The sequence below is a fragment of the Protopterus annectens genome, chromosome 14.part0 (assembly GCF_019279795.1).
Source record: "Protopterus annectens isolate FY-2018-M chromosome 14.part0, PAN1.0, whole genome shotgun sequence".
NCBI lineage: Eukaryota > Metazoa > Chordata > Ceratodontiformes > Protopteridae > Protopterus > Protopterus annectens.
Genome location: NC_056748.1, coordinates 522,488,084 through 522,494,083, shown reverse-complemented (window position 1 = coordinate 522,494,083; position 6,000 = coordinate 522,488,084). Strand labels below are relative to the sequence as shown.

Here is a 6,000-nt window from a genome sequence, read left to right as displayed (position 1 = left end):
AGGTGGCCACAGCAGCTGCTGTGACCGAAGCCAAAGACGAGACAACTACCTCAGAAGTGGGAAGAAGGCCTTTCAGGGCCAACTTAGCCTTCCTGTCTTTGTTGGCGCGCGGGTTAAAACCCGTGCATATAGTGCAGTCTGAACTAAGATGGACCACGTCCAAGCACATAACACAAAGAGTGTGGCCATCTTCAGGGGATAACTTATGGCCACACTCAGTGCATCTTTTAAACATCAGCTTTTCAGCCACAGTCTCAGTGGAAAAACAACAAGAAAAAAATGTATTATTTTCCTTACTGAAAAACCCACTCACCACACTCACACACAGAACACACTGGGGGGAGGGGAAGCAAACACACTCACAAACTACTCTAAAACTAAGCTAACAACTCTAAAAATCGATAACTCGATGCACCAAGTGAGGGGAGGAGAAAGTGGAACCTACCCTATCACTAACCTAAAGTTAGAAGAGAAAAATTGACTTTGTAAGACTTTAACACCCACTTACTACCCAGAGCTCGGGAGATCACGATGCTTCAGCTAGCTGCAGCAAATGTGATCTGGGGTTTGGAAGGTAGTGGAGGTGTATTGTTGGTAAGGGGAGGAGCTTGGAGCTCAGAACATATGCTAGTAAGGTTGCAGGCTCGGATCCGATACGGATCTGGTATCCCACAGGTTGAAGACCAAATGAAGTAAACTACTTCAGATCTAAAAGTACAGGATTTTACAGTACTTTTTACTCAATTCTTTATCAAATATGCTAACAGTTAGCCAGACATTTTACTAAATTCTTTTTTTAAATATGCTTGCAGTAAACCAGCTGTTTTACAGATATGCTATCATTTAATCAATATCAGTGAGATGAAGTTGGTAGGAGGGACCATTTTATTCAGGCTGTTTGAGCTATATTTTGTTTGTTGTCTTACTTAATACAGCAGCCTGATTAGGAATACAAAAAGTGTTAAGCTGTATCTCTCTATGGACCCTAGGCTAGGCGTAGATCCAGTTCAGCCAAGAAATTTACTAGCTTTACAGTTTTTTTTCCTGAAAAATGACATAAAATTCTGGAATTGGGACTGTGATTAATGGAAAACATGACATTTAACTGAATTTAGCATTTTAGGCTCTTACTCATTCAACATAGCCATATCTCTCAACCTCTTAGCAAACGAAATCTGGAGGAAGTGCAAAATAATGGGGGACAAAAGCCCCCAAATTGCTCTTAGAAACTTAGAAAGTTGCGAGAATAACATGATTTGTGTTAGCATGCATTTTCTGAAGGATATGAAGTTTGGAACTTAAACGTGTGTCTATTTACAGACTTAAATCTTCAAATATTTGCTATAAAGCCAATTTTTTATGAGGCACAAACCAAAAATATGAGGCAAAAATCTGAGCATTCTGCGAAAAAATGAGCAGTTGATGTGAATGAACATAACATATTTTACATAATTTACTACTTGCAATTTTGTTATTCCGTGTTTTGTAGTTAGATTCTCCGTTTTCGTGTTGTTTGTATATGGCCGCAGTCAAAAATATATAACATCATAATAGTCATGAACATAGTTAAAGAATTACAACTCATGAAAACTAAATCCAGTATTTTAAATGACCACCAATCAGTATGTCTAATTATAGATGCTAGTTGTGTATGTGGAGGTTCGTGCCCCTGCATCAGGCAAAGTGCTACTTTTCAAGACCAAATCTGTACCACGTAGCTTACACGTATGCTTGGCTACACCCATGCTCCAGGAGTTGTGAACTTGTTGCGTTCACGAAAGAGTGTTGCAAGTCCGTGACATGGAATGGAAATATTCTAAAATAGTTAATGTCAAATATCAATGTTAATGTCAAAATAGAATTTGAAGCTCAGGTGCTGAAATTATTGTATTCACACGCAAAGAGTAAAACATTATAATTACTTTAGGGATCCGCCTTACTTATAAAGATGTTAATGTATTCAAACTGGTACTACACTGTACACAGTGCCACTCAGTAAGTGATCAATGTGGAGATGAACTTTGGAAAATGTCTTTTGCATCAAAACCGCATTAGTAAATACCACACACTGACAAATCATAAATCCTTCTCTTTTAAAGTGCAAACACGGAAAGCCATTGAAGTTGGCGGCTGCATCATACACACATTTTAAAACGAGACAGACAAGCACACATCATCAGAGGTGGAATTTCAGGCTCTGAAGTTGCTATATTAGAGATAATCCAACGCTTTAGACTGGCATCCTTTCAATGTAAATAAAGACTTGGCATGCATTTTGCAAGACACACCGCTGTCTTGAGAGTTGCAACAAAATCCATGCACAAAAGGACACCATCGTGCTGCACTGATGTTGATAGATAGCATCGCTAGTACAGTATGCAATTGGCCGGATATATATGCAGGGTTTCTTTAAGATCGAGTCCCACCTCTTCTTCTTCATCCTGCTCGCGTTTCATTTCCTCGCAGAGAGCGGAAGTTCATAGAATTGTAACATTGTATCACGCTGCTGTGCTTTTCTTCTTCATGTGGTGCGGTCCGTGCTTATTTGTGCGGTTGTGCGTGCAGGTCTGCTAGCTGATCGAGCCCTCGTCTGGTGGTGAGTACCGACTGTCTGCAATTATTTGGGCATTCTTCGCGGGGAGAGCAAGACAGAAGAGGGAGGCAGACAAATGCAGGGCAAAGGGACAGCGAAGAGAGGAACTTATTGGTGATAGATAGCGGTACCAATACAGATGAGGTTAGATGGCTGTGTGCTAATAGTGAAGCTCAATTGCAACAGTGGCGTGTATTTTCTCTTCCACAATTTTAGTGGCAGCCTTACAAACGGAGTACGTGAAAAGCTGGTAGTAAACTTGCCCAAATGTTGCAAAAGGTCAGGGTTCTGTGTAATATAGTAAGACGGTGTTTAAAATAAACGAAACGTACTGTGATAGCAACGCTTGAAAGCATAAGTTGTTAAGTGATTAAAGATTAGTTAGCATACTAAGGGCATGGATGTAGGGCTCAGACATGTACCCAGAAATTCCTTGTTGGCACACTCCCCACATCAAGGTGCCACTCACATCCAGACTGTGTGTGTTAAATGTGTAGCGCGTTAAAACTGACATAATGGGGGAAATTAAAGTAGATTCTGATTTAATAATTTTGCTCCATTTACATATTTAAGTACTGTTCATGTAATACATTTGTATTTAACAAAGTACATAGAATGAATTCTTGCACGATGGCTGACATCCATGCTGTAGTCCTTGCTTACTCAAGTGAAGATACTTGTATATGTTGGTACAAAAAAAACTGTGGTATATTTCTTTCAGAATTCACCAGAGTTATGGTTATGTGAGGCACTGTGGACCTTCACATCACAGGTGAATTGTAAACTTTTTGATTTATATTCTGTACAAGTATTTTTATTGTTTTATTGTCAGTTATAAGAAGTGTCTCACTGTAACCTTCATATCTGAAGTTTGTAGTATCAAACAAGCAGAGAAAAAAAGATAACCCAGGAGTGAGTAAACACTAGCAGTAAACATGTGACAAGGACTGGAAATTTGATTAACTAAAGCAGAAACAGAAGACTTGAAGAATAAAGGAGGACAACTTTTGGATTTTAGGAGCTCTTGCTGCAGTATCCACAATGCCAAAAGTGCACAGTTAATGACCACACCAACATCTCAGAAATGTCTGCTAAACCTGTTGCATAGCATACTCCCTAATATTTTAGAAGGGTCTTTACAAATGATTGCAATGATAGCCCCCCCCCCCCCCTTAGCCGGTGTACATACTTTTACTGCTGTGTTTATTGCATTAGCCTAGGCATTGGCCTTCTTGGGCGTGGAGTATCTTTCTGTCAAGTCAGGTGGGATAGCTAGCAAGCCGCTCTGGTCGTTCACATTTCATTTTGAGAGTCCTGTTAATTATGTCAGCAGAAAAAAAATCTGATTAGCATTTGACAGGTTCAAAAGTAAATGGATTCAGATATGTGGATGGAAATTTCGGAACTGCAAAATAAAACTGTTTTTCCTTGGTGTAGAATACCTAAAGAAGATTACTCGCCTGTTAGTAAGAGATTAAGATGAGTATGTTACTCTTGTACTGGACCACTGTACTCAATGAATTCTGTGATATGCTGAAGTGCTGATTTCAAACCTTTAAAATTACCCACTATAATAGTTTCAGCTGGTTGAAGAATCTGCCGCTGTGTAGTCTGAGGTTGCTTATTTTTGCAGGTTAATTTCACCGTCTTTAAATAAGGCTGGAATTTCTGGGTTTGGAATAACTACTGTGGGCAGTAGTGTTAAAGTGAATCCAAAGAACTAGGTTTGAATCTAATTTCTCTTATTTGTGACAATGAGAAAGTAGCAAGGTACTTGCCTTCCTTGTGCTCCTGAGGCTCCACTGTACAAGGATCTTGACTGATGTAACTGAACAGTGTTCCCCTGCTTTTAAAAATGCTGTTGCAATTGTCATTTGTGTGTGTATTAATCTATTTATTTATTTATTTTCATTTTTAACTGAATAGAATTGTCTGTATTCTGAGGTTCTAAGTACAAAAAAACTTGGTTCTGAAAAAAATACTTGGTTTATAATGATTCAGTGTACATAAAGCTTACAGTAACAAAATAACTGGAAAGTGGTGGTGGAGTTGTTGGAGGTGATTGTTAGTGGATTTTATATTTGGTGGTTTGTGGTTTCTCATGTTTTAGAATTACAAGTTGGAGTTTTGAACTGATGCCTCATCAGATGAGCAGGAAAATGCTCCTTTTCTGTTGCAATTTAGTCATCTAGTGGTTTATACAGTTTTATGCACTATTTTTATTCAGTGTTACTGTTCTGCTATGGTTATTACAATCATCTGGCCATTACTGCATTGCTGTGTTATGATAATCTGATGTACTGTTTTTTTCTACTTTTCTTTAATTTTACAGCTGTTCTATAGGTTTTAAGTAAAGTGTTACCTTCCAAGAACCAGCGGGGGTACCGCTGTGCCAGGGAGTTAAACTGCTCCTGTATTCTGGAAGTAGGCATTTCCGGCTGAATTCCAAGCTGATCTTCTGCTGGTTCTTTTGTTTTTCTTTGCTGGAAGAAACAACCCTGAGCACTGCTGTGCACATCGTTGAGGTAGATAGGCATAGTCTTCCAGAAATAACCCTGTGCACTGCTGCACACATCGTTGAGCTAGATAAGACATGGTCTTCCAGTTTGAAATTTCTACAAACCTAGTCATTTCACACCCACTGAAGTTCACCCACTGAAGTTATCTACTAATTAGATTTGCGCATAGTACTGTCTTAGATAGCCGGAAACTATTCGTATTCATCTTATTTTTATTATTTTTCCTCTCTTACACTTCAAATACAAGCCATTTTAAATATCACTTATCCATTTTTTGCTACAAATATGAGTTGTATATTAATATAATCAGTGAACCACCACGTTCTTGTAATATCAGAAATGTTGTTTCCATTGAACTACTAATGTTTTTTTAAGTTTAAATAATATTACATTCTTTTTCTGCATTCTTGGACTAAAATGGATTTCAGCCAACTTGTTCACCCTCATTTTCCAGCCTTCTAGCACTTGGTTTACTCGGGCAGTGTAACAATTACCTGATTCTCACAGGCCACTGTGAGTGACACAAGCTACCACTGCATTCTGCACAAATACGTAATAAACTTATCATATGCTGATGTCATTAAAAAGAGGCCCAAAACCTCCTAGTGAATCTGGAGCAAAGTGCAATTCAAACACTACAACACCTGCTACCGGCAGCTCAGTAAAGGGGCACCAGATAAACAATCCAAAACTAGTGTACCTAGACACCCCACCCTTCTAGCAAAAGTGTACTAGTGATTGGTGACTTTTTGTCAGATATGCTGACTTTGTTATGGGGCTAGACAAACAGAGGATGACCGTGAGTTGACTTTCAAGAACAAAATCTCTGACATGCTAAGGGACCTAAAGACCCTTAAACCCAACAAATATGATTATGACATAGTAGTG

General features: G+C 38.8%; 1 protein-coding gene across 2 annotated transcripts in view; it reads left to right on the top strand.

The window, feature by feature from the left end:
- Window positions 1-2,373: 2,373 nt before the first annotated feature.
- The window catches only part of CSGALNACT2 (chondroitin sulfate N-acetylgalactosaminyltransferase 2), a 784,311-nt gene continuing 780,684 nt past the window's right edge, over window positions 2,374-6,000 (top strand). The window contains exon 1 of one of the 2 annotated variants that reach the window (XM_044056276.1): window positions 2,374-2,596. The gene's annotated coding sequence lies outside the window, so the exon portion shown is untranslated. The remainder of the gene's footprint in view (window positions 2,597-6,000) is intronic. The other variant, XM_044056275.1, reaches the window with a different exon arrangement.